Source organism: Sceloporus occidentalis, unplaced genomic scaffold, assembly GCF_023333645.1.
Source record: "Sceloporus occidentalis isolate IW3139 unplaced genomic scaffold, rSceOcc1.0.p SCAF_3, whole genome shotgun sequence".
Taxonomy (NCBI): Eukaryota; Metazoa; Chordata; class Lepidosauria; order Squamata; family Phrynosomatidae; genus Sceloporus; species Sceloporus occidentalis.
In genome coordinates this window covers 60,111,417-60,130,640 of record NW_028316983.1, presented here as the reverse complement: position 1 = coordinate 60,130,640, position 19,224 = coordinate 60,111,417, and the positions used below count along the sequence as shown (strand labels likewise).

Sequence of the window (19,224 nt, the reverse complement as noted above, 5' to 3'; positions counted from 1 at the left end):
GCAACATGCTCAGACATCATCTTTTAAAATTCTAGGTGTGTATGTCTTTTGCACCTGGCTATGGATATTGGGGTTCTAGTCAAAAAGACCAAAGTAGATCTGACAGGCAGAGCAGATCCACCCCTGCCCTGGGCCACTGGGCCTTTTGTCTCCTGTCTATCACTAAGCCAACTCCCAGGGAAACCTTTGACCCTTTAAGCTGACAAAATCCCCTGAAGCAGAAGGAGGGGCTTTTAACAGTCAAGTAGGCAAATCCAACATTTGTCAATTCGAATAACAGCAACAAAGAGAGATCAAGAGAATAAAATCACTATATTTAGAAAAGATATGGCATATATGCACTACTGCTATTCATTGTAAAACATAAGGATCCCATTTATTGCCCATTCAGGCAGGCTAACATTTTCTTCACGGTGCTTGAAAAGCTTACACACACCGATTTACTGTACAGTTAGGAGAAGACATCATACTTATAGGGAGTGAAAGTTCCAGGAGTTTTTTTTTTAAAAGTGTAATTTGTTTAATAACTCTGGAGGGGAGCTCTCTTGCCCCAGCAGAAGGAAACGTTATTACACATGAGTCTTTCAGCAGGCAGGCAGAAGGACATGTGTGTGGATTAAATCCTGAAGAGTTTGGCTGCCAGAGAAAGACGTTATTGTTGTGACTTTCTCCTCCTTCTCCCACTCCCACCCACCAACCCTCTCTCAGAGAATCTCTGCAGAACAGAACCAGAGAAAACACATACGGCTTGGAGGCTGCTCATTTGTATCTAAACCGGACTGGAGTAAAGAAGAAGAGGAAGAAGAAGACAAAGAAGAGGAAGAAAGGGAGGAAGAGCCCTGGAAGTTAAAACACAGACAGGGAGGAGGAGGAGGAAGGTCAGGTGGCGACAGGTAAGCTCTGGACAGGTGTCCTGTTTGGGGATGGCCTCACCTAACACAGACTAGGAATCACCTTTTCCTTAGCCCATTGTCAGCTGGGGCTGTTCAGTGTCTGCCTTTTTCCCTGTCATTCATCAAATATTTCAGGAGTGTTTCTTCAAAAGTTGCTTTTATTTCACTCAGTCACAAGAGTTATGTCAAGTAAACAAGGGGATGAACAATTGCATGTGACAGTAGTGTTTTAAATGCTGAAATCGTTTCCATGGCAGCAGAATTTAGGGAACCCCCTCCATGTGTTGCACACACCCACATACATCTCTCATGCACATGGTGTCTACCCATGAAAAAGCAAGGTGAGCATATAAGATTTTTTTTGGTTTACCATAAGTAATATTGATTCCAAAGTCAAAACTTTGGAGGGGTGGGGGATGAGACAGATTCCAAGGATATGAGTTTATAATTAAGAAAATCTGAGCAGCATCTGTTTATTGTACTTGCAGTGTATGTGAAGCATGTGTTTGCTAATTCATATCAGGATTGCAAAGCATTTTACAGTTGTAAAACAGGATAAGAAAGAGTTTCAACATTCCTGAATAATTAATGATGAAGATTCAGTTACATCTGAGAAGATCTTGTGATGTTTATTTCCTCTCAGTGGGAAGGGATTCAAATTCTTTTCATTTCTGGGAGGTGGAGAACTTAAAGATATAACAAAGGAGTGCACTGGAGTGCAACTAACTGATATTCCAGAAGGAAAAAAATTTCAAACATCCATACATACAGAAACTACAACCCCACTTTCAATATCCTAATGTTTTATACACCTACAGGGGAGAATATTTGTGTTTCAATTCTATGTACATAACCTAAGCATAACTGTCACTGAACTCAGCAGGGCTTACACCATGTATAGTTATTGTTATAAACGAATATCAACATATTTATTTGGAAACCGGTCTTACTGATTTGGATCATTTTTAATTCCAAATAACACACACACACACACACACACACACACACACACACACACACACATGGCATAGTGGTTTGGGTGTTAGACTTCAACTCTGGAGACCAGGGTTCAATTCCCCACTCGGCCATGAAATCCACTGGGTGACCTTGGGCAAGTCACATACTCTCAGCCTCAGGGAAGGCAATGGCAAACCTCTGAACAATTGTGCCAAGAAAGCTCTATGACAAGTTTACTTTAGGGTTATCATAAGTCAGAAACAATTTGAAAGCATACAACAACAACAACAACAACAACAACAACTATATACATGCATGCCTTTGAACCTTTTCTTGTTTCATTATCTACTCTCCAATTAAAGCTTGAATAAAGCAAAGTTGCATAAAGCAAATACACTGACTATTTGAGTTCCATGCGGTTTACGGACCACATAACACCTGTATTAAGATCTCTCCACTGGCTGCCAATTAGCTTCGGGGGTCAATACAAAGTGTTGGTTATTACCTATAAAGCCCTACACGGCTTGGGCCCGAGTTGAGGGAATGCCTCTCCCCACACAATCCGCCCCGCACCCTCAGAACAACAGGGAAGCTCTTACTCGAGTACCCCAGGGTGAGACTAGCAGCAACACACCAAAGAGCATTCACAGTGACAGCTCCTATGTATTGGAATAAACTTTCGGAAGAGATTCGACTTAGTTCTACCTTGGATGCCTTTAAGAAGGCACTTAAAACTCATCTCTTCCGGTTAGCGTACCCTCCTGACTCTTTATAAAGAAATTATTCCTTAATAGAAGTTTATCTCAAGATGTTTAATTATGACAGATAGAGTTTATGACTGTTTTATATGCTGTTTTTAAACTCTTTTATTGGAATTTGTATCTGTAATTGCAATTATATTGTGGTATGATGTGATACATATATATTTTGACTGAATCTGTAAACCGCTTTGATCTTGCTGGAAAAACGGTATATAAATAAAGTTTTATTATTATTATTACTGCCAGGTTAGCAGATATACTGTATATACTCAGCTATAAGTCAACTCCATGTATAAGTCAAAGGCAGATTTAGGGGCCAAAATTAGGGATTTTGATATGACCCATGAATAAGTCAAGAGTAAAATTTAGGGGCATGAAATAAAGGATTTAAAAGATGAAGCAAAGGGAAATGATGCCAAAAAACTTACAAAATTTCATCAGGCATAACTGATTTTGTTCACACTAAAGATGGGATGGATGAGAGAGTAGAGTGGGTTTAATGCTCCCAAGACAAATTATATTCTTGCCTTTCACAGAGGATGGTTCTTTTTTATATACGAATTAAAGCAGAATGTTTTTGGGGGCCAATGTTTTGTCTAAAATTTCTAGACTTATACATGAGTATACATGCCTCTATGTAGTTTGATTTCAGACATAAATAGACTGAATTCAAAGCTTCTTAGAGAATATACCTGGGATCTTAAACACAGATACTAATATTTGATAGGATTAGCCCTTCCTTTGGTGAAAGTTGTTTCAGGTACTTATTCTGTCCTATTTTTTCTGTTCTTGTAGAACTGAGAAAGAACTGACTAAAAAGCTCATGTGTTCAAAGCACATGTACTTTAAGTCAGAGTTTGAAAATATAACATTTTTGAACTACAACTCCTAGAATTCCCCAGCCAGCTTGCCATTAGGGAGCTGTAGTCCAAAATAATATTTATAAGCTCTGTTTTAAGAATATACATCTGTACAGTACAAGCTTCCCCTGGATAAATAGGTTGGTTATACAGTATGTGTGACTGAGATGTGTTCCCACTGAAGGTCCAAGTTTCCCTTATGACCTGAGCAACCAGTCCGATATTATCTGACATTTGTCCATTACATTCATTTCAACTGCACTGCATTCTTTGCAACACCCCCTTTCAATCAGAAGTAATTCTCTTCTTGGTGGTCTTAGAAAATCATGTGCCCACTAGGAGAAGAATTGCTCTCCAGCAGCATGTGCATATTTTGCATTGACCTTCCCACTGGAACAAAACCCAACTCATGTGATTTGGAAAGAGATTAAATATACAGGAGAGGAGGTTGGGAAAATTTGCGTCCACTAATAAAACAAAAAGGAGCAAGAATAGTTGGGAATGAAATATGAGGAGCACATAAGCAATTTTGTGAGAAAAAGTTGTTCAGACACTCACCCCTGGAGGAAAAGGGAGAGTTCAACCAGCAGAGTAGAATTACAAATAGTTCAAATAAAGTAGCTATATAGTAGCTGGGCTGTAAGTGCTTTGGAAATACTTACTTGCTCTTTGTGACTGACAGAGAACAACACAAATACTGGGACCAAGTAATTTTGAAAGTCAAGTCAATGGCAAGAATAAAACACATGCAGGGATGGCACATTTGTTAAAAATAAATGACATACTAAACCGGCTAATGTTGGATTCTGAGCTCTGGCTCAGAATACCCATGTTTCAAAGCTCTTCTTGGTTACAAAGAAGTCAGTATTTCCTCAGTCATGAGCACTGATTATCCTTGTCAGGCTGTTGTGAGGACTACTGAGATCAGACATTTTACACTTGATCAAAGCTATATGAATGTTCATTGTGATTTATTATAGCTATTTATTGTAGCTGCTCAGAGTCCAGTCTGCACCTCCCAGGGCACATTAGGCAGTTTTGTTTTCAGTCCAGCCTTACCTGCCCAGTGATCTCCTACAGATGCATTGGACTACAATTTCTATGATTCTGAGCTGGTTCTATTGACTGGGAATAAGGAGACTCATAGTCCATGACATCTGCAGGTATACCAAGTTAGAAAAAGCTGATGTAGCCTTACCTTTTGTGACCAAGTTGGATAGGAGGTTCTGGGATATGTAATCCAAAAAAGTAATATTTACAAGTCCAGGATTTAGGAAAACTGCTTTAGCATTCCATATGCCTAAAATATAAGTTAATTCAAATTTCACAGGTTCTAGCAACCTCACAATACCTATAATGTACCTTTTGCACTGAACAGTGTGTGTGAAAGGATGGCTCATAGTCACATTTTCTGAACTCACAGGTTATGTCTGCAACAACTCCATCTCAGCAAAGCAGAAAATTCCCATCTAGAAATACATGCAGTATTGTGCCCGGAGAGACCGACGGTGTCCTTGTTTTGAACTGTCAAATCTTCTCATTTTATACAGTGAAACTGAATAGGGAAAATACAAATGACAGCTTTTCACCTTAATGATACACCCTGTCTGGAAATTGTACATGCGCCAAATGATGTTTGCATTATTATTTTCATTGTGTGTGTGTGTGTAGACTGAGACAGATGGAGACTTCGCATGAGCCTTAAGGAATGAAAAAGAACACAAGATTAAGCATTTTAAAAAATTGAAAAATCCCTCTGTGTTGCAATATCACAGGAATTAGCTAGCCAGTTGATTCCAGATGCTTTTGGCACAGGACATACCCCATCTGTATGAATACACATGAGTCTTTCTTGCAGAAAAAGACTGTGGCAGTCAAACCCTGTTCCTTGACACACCCCAAAATAATTTGGATCAATTAATGGTGTGATGGTTCCAGCTTAGTGCAAACAATGCTCTCCTGCTTGACTTTTCTCTCCTTCCAGAGGCCATGAGAAAAGGTGGTCCTCAGCAGTGTTTTTCCACCTTTCAAAATCTTTTGACAAAAGTAGATAAAGAGCCTTTGTCAGACTTTTATAACAAGGATAAAAATCTTATTATTGCCATAGATTCCAGGTACACCCTATGCAGATTATATTAATGCTATCAAGAGATGGGAAGCATGATAAGATACTAATTCTCCTGACAAGAAGTAGCTTGAAAAACCATTCACTGAAATCTCTAATGGTCCTGAACTGGGGATTATAAATACTAGACAAGCACATGGAATTTGGAGGCTTTACTTTGGCTTCCTAGCATGTTTGTTTTGTGATTGTTGTTGTCTGCCTGCCTGCCTGCCTGCCTGTGTGTGTGTGTGTGTGTGTGTGTATGTCCTTCCAGAATTTGAATGTTTTTGTCATACACTGGAGGATTATGACTCATATAAACAATGGAAAGCAAAATAAGTATTAAGCAGAGAGATAAATGGTGAAAGATAAATGGGCAAGAATCTTGAATCTGTGCTGAATAAGTGAGACACAGCAGTCCTTATACACTAGGAGCACTAGCCAAATAATAGCCAAAAGCATAGAAATGGACACGTTTCAGATTCCTCTAGTCATTGGTAATGTTGAATGGAGAAATCTAGGACATGTAGTGCAAAAAGAGCAACTTTTCTGAACTATATACAAGCAGCATCAGCAGCATCTCTATGTTACAGTATGTGGATATTTCCAAAGAGGGGCCTGGATTTGCAGTTTAGAGGGTGAGTGAATGCTGGATATTGGAAAGATTTTAGATCAGTGTCAGAGCACATGCTATGCATAGACGATTCTGGGTTCATTTGCCAGCATCTCCAGCTGTATGAAACCCAAGAAATCTGCTACCAGTCAGAGGAAACTTTATTGGGCTATATCCCAATGACACTGCTATCTTGTCTGTTGCAAACAGCAAAATGTCTTAGCCCAGCTTTGCAGGTAGACCTGCCCAAATATAGCTTGGCTGGCAACTCACTCCAAGTACCTGGAAAGATTACTTTTGGGACTGCAATTGTCAGAATTCCCCACTGGTCGTGCTAGCTTGGTGTGGTGTGGTGTGTGTGTGTGTGTGTGTGTGTGTGTGTGGGCGTGCCCAGAAGCTGTAGTCCAAAGACTAACCTTTTCAAGGTGTTCTCACTCTTCATAGGAAAAGAAACTGACCATCACATTCTACAAAAACTCAATAAAACTCAAATTACAGAGGGGCAGGGGAGTCCAGATCTCTCTCCTTTTATGATGAACCTGTGGATAAAAGCTCTGTTCTTAAGTATCCCTCTTTCCTGTTCTCATCACACCAAATTACTTTTGGTTTTCTTTTTTTGCAGCAATCATACTACCTCCTTTGCACATCAGTATATTTGTTTAAGTGTCTTGTTTGGCAGGAAGACAAAGTTTCTTCTGGCTCACCTTTTCTCTCTCTGCTCTTTTCTCTTTTGGGATCTGTAAGATGCTCTTATCAAAGAGACCAAAAGTAGACATGCAAAACATGATAGTTCCTATTCCCATGAGACTGTCTGCATCCCCTCATGATCGTGAGAAAATCTCTTCCTATTAAATGAAAGCAAAACTTCTGTCTCAGTCTCATCAATGCTGTTGGGTTGAATAATATCCTGTCTCCCTCTAGAAGACAAGTATGCTGTTCAAACTGAAAGCATCTCTGCCTACAAAAACATTGACTTTTAAGAGTGCAAGGTGTTTTATCTCCTATCTACTGTTATGAATATGCCTGCCAGATTGTTTTATGTATGGGAAGAAAAATAATTATTTTGTTTTCTGTAATGTTGTGAAGGGTTGGGCCCATGCAACAATCCTTTTCAATTAAACATTCTGACATTTTTGAGTAGGCATGCTGCAAAGTATGCTTCTCTAGCCCCAGATCTTACCAACTTGGTCCATGCTATCAAACAAAGAGCATGAGTTCTTCTGAGGGCAAGTGCCTTTAGCTAGGTTTTTATTTTAACTATGATTCTACTGTGGAAAAGGAATGGTAGTACTTCCCTTTAAATTGGCTAATTTAGAGATAGAGATCTGTTTTCTAGTCAATGGCAGCTCCACTTTGTTCAAATCCCTTAGCTATAGGGTTTCCAGACTTGGCCCTGAGTCTCGTTTTCATGTGTCATCACCAAGTCCTGAGCTCTGGGAACCCTATAGCAACCTTGCTGCTGTAATCCGCTATAATTTCCAAAATTTAACTGATTTGTTGATTCAACTTTCAAAGACTTTCCAGAGTGATCTGTATATTTACATTGCTAGTTTCTTCCTTCCTTCCCAGTCATTGTGGTGCCAGGGCTCATCCTCTGCTCTGCGCTTTAATCTACCTTCTGACTAAAAGCAAATGAGCTATATGGAATGTTCCTTATCATTAAGTAGGTGAGAACAAATAATCTCCTCATTCTACCTTTGATGTGGGAGTAGGACAGACCTTTTTTTACCTTTTTACCAGATTTTACCTTTGATGTGGGAGTAGGCTAAATTGTTGTTGTTGTGTGTACAAGTTATTATTGACTTATGGCAACCCTAAGATTTGTACAGAGGGGTTTTGCTTTTACCTCTCTCTGAGGATGAGAGTGTGCGACTTGCCCAAGATTCCCAGGGGGTTTCCATGACTGAACAGAAATTCTAACTCTGGTCTACAGATCTGTAGTGCAATGCTCAAACGGCTCTCTTAGGCCTGGTACAGACTGCCTGAAAGTGGCAGTCTGGGGCCGATTTTAGGGCTCAGGAATGTGGTGTTGCCATGATGATGCAAGCATGGTACATCATTTGCACATCGCACCGCCGTGCTTGCATCATCGAAGTGCGACAGAGCGCCAATGGTGCACTCATGGTGTCTGCTGCACGCACCAAAAAGAACCTGCTTTTAGTGGGTTCTTTTTGGTGCAGAGGGAGGCCGTGCGGTTTGGTTGCTGCAGCGTCCCTCAGGAGTAAAAACGGGGTGGTCTGTCAAATCCCTTACTTTAGCTAAGATTTCTGTTTTAATTTCTAAACAGAAACATATGTCCTGCCTCCCTCCCTCCCTCCCTCCCTCCCTGTCTCTCTTACTCTCTGTAGGATTGGATGACAAGCTGTGAGCCACTGTAGTTGGTACTCAATGCACAACACTTAATGTACCTAGCTAGTTGGGGGTAATTAGCTTACAGTTGTTAACTGCTTAGAGACTGCTTAGGTGGTATGAAGCAGTATATAAATGAAGCTGCTATTGCTACTGCTTAAAAAAAATCACCAGTGGCCATCCCTTGGTCAGGTTTTGGCTCATAGCTCTCAGGGCTTTGGGACAATCCTGAATTGGTACACCTATTTGGCTAATAGGTATTACTAAACTTTGACAAAAGCAAGAGAGACTTGTGTGTTGGGCCCTCAGTGTTTTTAATTGTGAACAAATACTGTAGTTACAGTGCCAGGTGTGCTTATATCACAGATGGTGTTGATATGTTTCCCTGGATCTTATTTGGATGACTATTTTGTATGTGTATACATACTCACATCTGTGTATGTAAATATAGGTATAGATAGTTTATCTACAGTCTTCTCATCTTTATTTTTGTCTTTTGGCCTTTATAATTTGTGAACTTAACTCACAATATGTTATTTCTATTTTAAACTAGTAGACAAATGTGAATTAGATTGTTGAAAGCTTAACTATATAAAAATAGAAACAAATGACATATTCACAAGTTACATCATCAGCAACAATTAACTTCTAACCTAATTTGAAACAGACTGGCAGCTTTTATGACTTCTGCCTCTAAGGAAAGCCCTGGAATTAAAGCACATGTTTGTACTCAATTGTTTGTTCACATCCAGGTTGAACCATAGTTTGGCATCTGAATTCCTTCTCTCTTGCAAGAGCATTGTTTTAAGCACTGTTTAATTTCTTCATCTTCTGTGCTAAAATACAGAGAAACAAAGAGGGAGGACTTAGAATGAAAAGGTAGTGCTCCTTTTGGTTTAGCTCAACTACATAAAAACAGAAACAAATTACATACTCACAAGTTACATCATCGCAACAATAATGTTCTAACTTAATTTAAAACAGATTGGCAGGGTTTTTTAAAAAAATTCTACCCCTAAGGAAAGCCCTAGATTAAATGCACGTGTTTGTTTTGTTCTCCTCTAGGATGAACCATAGTTTAACATCTGAATTCCTTTGTTCTTGCAAGAGCATTGTTTTGAGTACTTTTCATTTCCTCACCTTCTTTACTAAAATACAGAGGAACAAAGAGAGAGGAGTTAGAAGGAAAAAGTGGTGATCCTAAAAGAAGAAAATAGACAATTATAGTAGCAATGTAGTGGTTAAATTTTGAAGTGCAGATGTTCTTGTTAGGAGTCCACCTAGTGATGGCACCAAAGAAAATCATATCAACATTGATCCTATATCAGTCCATATCAACAAAACCAGCTATAGCGGTTGTCCTCTCCATCAGAAGCAGTTTTTTTTTGTAAAATCAATGAGCCTCTTCAAACTACCCAAAAATATTTACCACAACAACAAGCACAGCTCTAAAAGTACCTAGCTGTTTGCAGAACTGCAGGTGAACTTAGGGGAATAGAGAACCTGGGCAGGGGGTAATCAAAAAGTCCTGGTGCTTTCGTCCTGTGAGCCATCAATTCACTATATCACTGGACCACTGGCCTGCAGAAAAGATGTTAAGGAAATTGATCTCTGAGGTGCTCATTAGTTTTTCTTGTCCTCTCACAAGATGCTTGCTTTACAATGCCCTTGCTGACTTCAATGCTCCCTTGGCCATTTTATTCCCTCTGAACTGCCCCAAATGCCATGACTTTGACTGGAAGCAGCAGAGAGCAAAGAGTTCTATGATTCAGGTGAGACAGATGCGAGCAAATACACAAAAATAAATAATGAAGGCACAGAATCTCTTTATGAAAATAGTCCATTACTTAGATGTCAAGGAATGTCTTGAGTCGGTTGAGCTGAAATATGTCAGAGGGAGCCAAGTTTTCCTCCAATGCAATATGCCAACATCTCTGTGGTACACCCAACACACCACACCTTACTTCTTTCAGCCACAGTCAGAATATTTTGTGCACTCTCTCTCTCTCTCTCTCTCTGTGGGGATTTGTGCAGATGGGCATAAAATAATTATTCAGTGATAATGGAACAAGAAACAACAAGCTCTTTCACATTGCACAGTTGGAGCACTATGTTTCCACTTTAACTGCCATGTGTGGAATTTGGGGTTTGTGGTGTGGTAAGGCACTCAAATCCTCTGACAGATAATTCTAAATATCATGCCCTGCAATAACAATCAGGAGTCCTTTCACATTACACAATTATAAACTTATGATTCTAGTTTAATGTTCATGGCTGAATCCTATGGTTATGGGGTCTGTAGCTTAGTGAAGTACTAGAGTTCTCTGACAGAGAATTCTAAATACCCCTCCTTAAACTGAAGCTCTCAGGCTTCCATAGAATATTGTAAAGGGATCCTAGCACTATAATTGTGTAGTGTGAAAGGGACCCTGGAACTTACCAGACACTTATATAAATGTTCCTACTGCAATATCTTCATCACTTATTTTTATTTTTATTATTATTATTATTATTATTATTATTATTATTATTATTTTAATCTACAACTTCCAGAATCCTCTGACTGGCATGACTAGGATTCTAGGAGTTATAGTGGAAGAAAATAACATTTCCCTGCTATGATCTGCAAGCATGGGAGAAAGTGTATTCTGGCAGGACTGCTGACTGATAGATCTCACAATTTCCCAGAAGTTTTTCAGACAGGTCTTTTTGACTTCTGTCTGTCTACTGTTAGTGCATAGTCTGCAGTGTTTGCTTGTTAGTTTAATACTGTTGACATTTCCTCCCCACAGACCAAACCAAAACAGCCCTGTTTGTTAATAGGAAAGATGTCTGGTGGAGGCCAGTTGGTTAACTGGCTGGTTGACTGCAGACATGCTATCATGAGCAGCTGTACTCCTAGCTGTTTGCTGAACAGTTGATGAAATTAGGTGTACTCATATTGGATCACTCTGACAGAAATCAACCTGCGGTGCAAAATGTACCCTTGAAGAACAAGCCATCTTTTAACATTAGGGCCTGTTACAGACAGGCCAAAATAAAGCTGCTTCGAGTCACTTTGGAGGTATGGTATTTCAATGATGCATGCGTCCTAAGAGTCCAAAAGCCGCACCAAAGCCACGCTCCAGTCCTAAGGACTGGAGTGGAGCTTTGGTGCAGCTTCCAGACTCTTAGGACTCATGTATCATTGAAATATCATACATCCAAAGTGACTCGAAGCAGCTTTATTTTGGCCTGTCTGTAACAGGCCAAAGAGTCTCATTTCAGAAAGCTTCCAAATTGTTTAAAGACCTCGTTGTTGTTGTGCACCTTCAAGTCATTTCCAACTTATGATGACCTTAAGGTAAACCTATCATGAAATTTTCTTGGCAAGATCTGTTCAGAGGAGGTTTGCCATTGTCTTCCCCTGAGGCTGAGAGCATGTAATTTTCTCAAAGACATCTAGTAGGTTTCATGGCTGAGCAGAGAATCAAACCTTGGTCTCCAGAGTTGTTGCCCAACACACAAACCTCTACCCCACTCTACAATCCATAAAGTATTAATGATGGTGGCCCCATCAAAGCTACCATGGTAGCAGTGTTGGAAGTGGAGAATGCAACCCTGTTTGCAGAAGCAACTATACATCTACAGGAGGTGGTAGAGGTAGACACAGGTAGTTACGGCTTTCTGGAGTTTTCAGTTTTATCTTCTGTGTTCTGTTGCTTCCTTGACTATAAGATGATTTTAGCTGACATATGCCATTATATATACTTCTGAGGGCATTGTAGAAGGAGGTATCCAGTACCTCATTCTGCAACACTCTTGTCCTGGGTGTGTAGTATCAGCTGGGGGGCTCACCTGGCACAGCTCTATCCCACCCCAAGCAACTGATGACTGTGGTCATGCACCTAGGCGCATTCCAACCACATTAGAACAATGAAACAGAATGGACAGAGACTGCATTTTCTTTTCTGTGGCACAAGAGAAACTAGACTGTGTTCAGGTGCACCTTTGCAGTTTCTCAGTAGCTTGGGGTTTGTGGAGGTGGCTATGGGGATGGAGAAGGAGGGAGGAACTGTCTCGGTCCCTGGCTAACCAGCATAAGTACACTGGCAGAGACGTACATTTTGGTCATTGTTTTACTCATGTAGCAGCTATGTGTGCACATAGGCATGAGCGGATGCTTGTGTAAATGTGTGTGACGTAATTTCTTCAGTAAACACTTTCAATTTTCTAAGGATATCTTTCATTCTTATTCCAAGCTAAGATGCATAAGCATAAACAGGCAGATGATTTGAGTAGCCATCAGCTACAAAAGAAAGGAAGGCTTTCTTTTCTTTATACACAATTGTGTATAAATCCTGGGCACAGATCTTCTTTCCCTTTTCTCTTTTCTATTAATACTCTCAAACTTAGAGGAGCTTACCACAATCAGTGAAGGAAATTGTGTCCACTATTCTTAGCTTCACCAGTCATCTGACCTTCTGAAGCTGTCAAAGCTATAGTGTTGCAGACCCACAATACTACAGAACACTCATACACACTATTCTAGACATGAGTTGGGATTCTATAGGGCTACTGATGGAGTGTAACACTGCACCAATGCAGTATGACTGGGGTGCCTTCTCTTCCAAAGGAAGGCAACATTAACAGCATGGGGGTGCATGTCCATAACAATTTAGTGGTTGTAGGAGTGTTGGGGTGTTGGAAGGTACCTAGTTGTGCAGCCAGAGGATGAGAGGTGATGTCACTTTCCCAGATTGCTATGTGTGTACATGGCAGAGATATATGAGAGTGACTTATCTCCTGGATGCAAAACTGCAGCTGGACACAGGGCATTCACATACCAGCCTCCCCCATCCACTAAATGGCTGTGTTGGATGCATTCCCACATTTATGGATGCTGCCTTTCTCACATGGGGGGGGGGGGTATTGTTGTGTAAGGAAGTATTAAATGCCTTTATCTGTAGTATCCCTAAATATGTGCTGTCACCAATAGGATTCTGGCCATTGTGTATCTAAATTTGTAAAATGCCTTACAAATCAATAACCTACAAGAAGAGGAAAATCCAGTTGAAAATAAAACATAAGATTAGCCTGCTTGAAATGACAATATACATTCAGTTTCAGAAAAACGATAAACAGCCTTCAAGAAAAACCCACAATGACTCAGACAGTAGAGACAGTTCATTTCAGTACTGATGGTCCTTTCACACTACACAATTACAGCACTACCTTCCATTTTAACTGACATGGAAATGTCCTATAGGATTATGGGGTTCATAATTTGGGAAGGCACTAGAGCTCTCTGGCAAATAATTCTAAATACACCTTCCTAAACTCCAAATCGTAGGAGTCTATAGGATGCTGCCCTGATAGTTAAAGTGGAATAATAGCACTTTAATTGTGTAGTGTGAATGGGCTCTAAGAAAAAAATCTAAATGTCATAAAAGAGTGGGACAATCTGTTCCTCTAGAGCAGAAAATTCCACAATCTGGGTCTCATGGCAAAACTAGACACTGTCCTGTGTCATCACAAAAAGTACATCTACACTCCACAGTTATATCAGTTTTATATCCCTTTAACTGTCATGATGCCATCCCATGGAAACCTGGGATTTGGTGAGGTGATATGAAGTTTCTGCTAGAGAGTTCTAGCCTACTCTCTTGTTGCACACTCCTGAATCACAGCACTAGAGCTATCTGGAAAAGAATTCTAAGCCTCTCACCAAACAATTCATCCCAGGGTTACATGGAATGGAGACATGGCAGTTAAAATATAGTGTAGATATACCCTTATAATGGTTCTCCTGTCATGTCACATGAAGCATAGGATCTGCTCCTGAATATCTGAGTGAATAACCAAGATTGTGTGGGAGGAGACATTCCTACAGGCCCCAAGAGGCTACAAAGCATGTTAAGCACCTTTAGGGGAGGGGATATTCACTTGAGAAGGGAGGGGAGGAAAGGAAATGATTAATATTTCCCCTGCCAGTCCTTCGCTGTTTTTATCCCTACCATTGTTTTGGGCCTGGGTTTATTTTACAGATCCATGTCTGGAACCCAGTGGGGATACAAGCAGCTGTGTACGGCAAGGAGGTTTTGGGGAGGAGAGAGCAACTTGCAGGGGAAGGTTAAATATTCCCACTTCCTTTTATTACTTAATCCCAGGGATGTTTTGGAAAGGAGAAGGGGCTGAAAGGGCTGTCTGATGCACAGCTTTGTTTATCATTTGTCCCACATGGATTCTAAACTCATGATAAATAAACTCTAGGAAAGAATTTAATGCTTTGCACCAAATGTTTCCCAACCCTGTTCCTTACATTAACTGTATTGTTCTGAACATTTCTACACCAATGCACATTGTCTATAAGTGACAGCTGCACAAAGACACCAAAGAGTTGTAATAACTGAGTAGCTTCCAGCCCTACAGGGTCAGATTGCTCAGCAACTCATTTCTGTCCTACCATCACCGGACAAAATAAGAAAGCACTGAACACAACTGTGTGTGTGCCTTCAAGTTGCCTGTTGACCTGTGGCCATGCTATGAACTACATAGAGTTTTGTTAGGCAAGGAATACTCAGAGGTGGTTTTGCCAGTTCTTTCCTCTTATTATTATTATTGGTACGTTTTTTTATATAGCGCCATAGGCTTTACATAGCACTTTACAAAGGAGGAAAACAACAACCCAAAAATAAAAACAAAGCCTGCCTACAGCTCACAATCTAAAACCACAAAGAGGATTATAAAATTAATAAAATATTACTATAACAAGGTTAAAACAATACTATAAAATGTAAATTAGTGCAAATAATATAAACATAAAATCAAGATGAATGTTGGAAGGCTACCCTGAATAGAATAGTCTTTAGTTTAGACATAAAGAAATCTAGAGATGTGGTGGTCCACAAGTTCATGGGAAGGAGATTCCAAAAAATAGGGGGCAGCATGGGAGAAAGGGCATATCTGAGTAGGGGCAGAGGAAATCCTTGGCTAAATCAGCAGTCCCGAATCACCAGAGCATAGAGAGCGAACAGGAAGATAGAGGGAAACAAGTGCTGACAGGTAGGTGGGAGCCAAACCATGAAGGCTTTGAAAGTTAGTAATAACAACTTATAACGGATTCTAAATGGGATTGGAAGCCAGCGAAGGGATGACAATAATGGAGTGACATGATCATAATGGTGGGAGGAAAAAATTATCCTGGCAGCAGAGTGTTGTACAGAAATAAAGGGGGCAAGATGGGAAAGAGGAAGCCCTGTTAGCAAAGAATTACAGTAATCGAGGCAGAAAGAAAAGGCCTGATTCTTGCTAGGTTATAAAGAAAGAAACGACATGACTTTGCCATGGCCAGAATTTGAGGAACAAATGAAAGGGAAGAGTTGAAAATGAAACCGAGACTATGCGCTTCCTTCACAGGATAAATGTTAGTGCCACTAACTGTGAACACATTTTCCAGCATTTACTATGTGATTGAGAAGAATAATGCAGAGTTGGCTTTGGCGGGAAAACAAGTAGCTCAATCTTGTCCATATTGAGCTTAAGGCGCCGATGGAGCATCCATGCAGAAATAGCAGATAGACATGATGACACTTGCTGTTCAACATCTGGAGAGAGTTCCGGAGTGGAAAAATACAGTTGGGTGTCATCAGTGTATAAGTGATACTGAAAACCGTAGGAGCCAATAAGATTACCTAGGGACAAAATATAAAGAGAAAATAACAATGGGCCCAAAACAGAGCCCTGTGGAACTCCAATAAACAGTGACACAGGAGCAGAGGCTTGGCCTCCAGCAATCACAAATACCTGGTATTTGTTGGTGGACTCTTGTCCAAGAATTAACCAGGGCTGACTCTGTTTAGCTTCTAAGGTCAGATTTGGCCTGGTGCTTTTGGGGTTATTTGGGCCTCCTTAAACACAATTACCTTTTAAAAAGCCATGGCTGTAAAATCATGGAACAAGCCTCTGTGGCAACCTAATGGCTTGCTTGTAATGTACTGATGACAGCTCTCTTTTTGAAGGGCTGTCCAATTCAAGTCTGGTCTAAGAGGCAGGAACTACAAGGAGGACTTAAAGTTGTTCATCAGCAGATAGCATCTGGACAGCAGATACAGCAAGTGTCCAAGTGACTTGGTTATAGTGTTCTCTACTATAGAGAGAGATGCAGTGTGTATAATGGTTAGATTGCCAATTTGGGAAATACAGCTTCTACTGTAAATGAGTGAAGAAACTCAACAAATGATTTTGGGCCAGTCACCCTCTTTCAGCTTGACTTACCTCACATGATGGTTGTGAGGATAAACTGAGAGGAGGGGAGTCATTAACTGAACACCAAATCAATGAAGAAAAGAAGAATGCAGTTTGATATATTATTACATAAATAATGATTATTAAATCATAGTGATAATTTCTAAATCTATATCGATATCAATGATTATATGACTGTTATGCAAATCTGCACCTCCTTTTGTCCTTTTTTTTTGGGGGGGGGAATGACATATAAGCAGCCACCACTTACCTGGAACAGGCCGGCTCTAAAAGCTGGCTTCCTGGTGGCTTTGGGGCATGGTGTTTAGATGCCACATGCCCCCAAGAGGTCATGAAGCCATCCAGCTGGCCAGACATGGGTGGCTTTATGACGCTTCAGTGGCACAGTGTTTACATGCCACATGCCGACAGGGCATCATGAAGCAGCCATGGGGCTGGGGCGGGACGGGAAAAGCTTGGCAGTTAAATCACTGGCCAAAAAAAGGAGTGGATCTTTGCTGCTCTTTTTTCGGCCAGCTTCAAGGCAAATCAGGGCTGCAGTGTGTTTACCACAGCCCCACTCCATCTTCTGTTTCGCTGCTAGTTATGGAAGCTTATCTGCTGACTTAACAGGTCATTGAAAGGAGGTCATTTGCTATTAAATTCCATAAATGTCATTGCCACAAAGCAGTGCCTAACTATTAGCATAAACAGAGTTTGTAATTGGAGGCCTATTACCCACCCAACTAACCAGTTAGAACCACCAATTTTTAGCTTTGGGGGCATGTCCTTTCTCATATTATGGATTGTAGGGAGGGAGGGTATCTCTGGAAAGATATTATACATTCTGACACTCATCCCTCACATGGTGGAGAACATCTTACCATGCAGTACTTGTAAAACAAAATGTGTTGGACTGCAGATCCTATCTCTTCTCACAATTGGCCATGCTGGCTAGAGTTGATGGCAACTGTGGCCCATCAATTCCCAGAAGGCTATATTATTCACCTGTGTGATAACAGCTGATCTGTTACCTCAAATTATTAAAAGGAGTGATAACATAAACATTATGCCATGCTTTAAAAACTTTGTGGTATTTAAACATGGGGCATGATCTGTACCAAAAAAGAAGTGGAAGAATCCATGGTTTGTTTTACATTTGTTTCTCTGGTTTGTTGGTAAAGAAACAATGCAGAGAAGACAAAATTCTCACATATGGGCAACACAATAAAGAAACCATGGGGCAAAATCAAACCCACAGAAAGTGGGCACAATTAAGCAGGGTGCATTATCAGATTCAATAACACCAAATAAATTGATTTCCTTTTGTTTAATCCAGCTTTTTGTTCACCCTGCTTCCCTTCTCCCCCTCTGTTTTCCTGCCATTCTGAAACAAGCATCTAATGCAAGAATGAGAAATCTGTGTCATGTGAGATCTAAATTTCCTGACTGAAAGCTCCAAGTAGATCTCTTAAGTTGTCTCTTGCCCTCAGATGTTAGTAATTCATTCAGGATAAGCTCAGAGCAAACAGCAGGACTGATCATATAACTTAGATCCAAACTACACACTGACAGCCATTTGATACCATTTTAACTGCCATGCCTGGATCCTATAGAGTTATGGGATTTGTAGTGTGATGAGATGCTTGGAATTCTCCATTAGAGAGCTCTAATTAACTCCTTTGAACTAAAATTTCCAAGGTAACCAGAGAATAAAAAGACAGACAGACGAGTGGGAAGCGGTGTGCCAGCGCCGATTCTAGGGTTCAGGAGTGCACACCAACTGCATGCTCCTGAACACTAGCATGTAACAGCGGCACCATGATGACGGCCTCCCATCCACACAGGGGCTGCCATCATGATGTAAGCAGTGCGCAGCATACAGACATTGCTGCACCTCGCTGCACATCACAGATGCACTGGGTTCCTTTTGGTGTGGAGGGATGCCGTGCAGTTTGGCTGCTGCAGCGTACCTCAGGAACAAAAATGGGCAGCTCCAGCCTACCCTTTTGGGGCAGTCTGAGCAGCCCCTAAAATGTCTTTATCAAGATATCTAGAGAGTTGTATTTCAGCAGAATGACTTAATGCTTTTTAGCACAGATGTCTTAGTACCTCATAAAACTATTAATCCAGAGGATGGAGCCATGACAGTTATAGTGGCATCAAATTGCTATAGTTGTGCCATGTGGACACACCCAATGTTTCACATAGGGATGCTGGATGACTTTTCAGGGAAAGTGGTGTCAGCATGATTACGAATGGAGTCTGTGACAGAGGAGTTATCCAAACCCAAATCTTCTCTGACCAAAAGAAAACCTGTTCCTGTTTTGCTAGCAGCTGCAACTGAGATCCTGACAAGAATCTTTCAAGAGTAAACTTCATGCTATTTGCTAGCAGTGCATTGTGCTGTGAGTCAGCTTGCATGTTAAACGTAGATCAATCAAGACAATATTTCCACTGA

The 19,224-nt window shown here is 40.6% G+C and overlaps 1 protein-coding gene across 2 annotated transcripts in view; it reads left to right on the top strand.

Moving 5' to 3' along the window:
• The first annotated feature begins 700 nt into the window (after positions 1–700).
• LOC149316006 (prolargin-like) overlaps positions 701–19,224 on the top strand; it is a 43,089-nt gene continuing 24,565 nt past the window's right edge. For both annotated transcript variants that reach the window (XM_089514609.1, XM_089514607.1), the window contains exon 1: positions 701–893. The gene's annotated coding sequence lies outside the window, so the exon portion shown is untranslated. The remainder of the gene's footprint in view (positions 894–19,224) is intronic.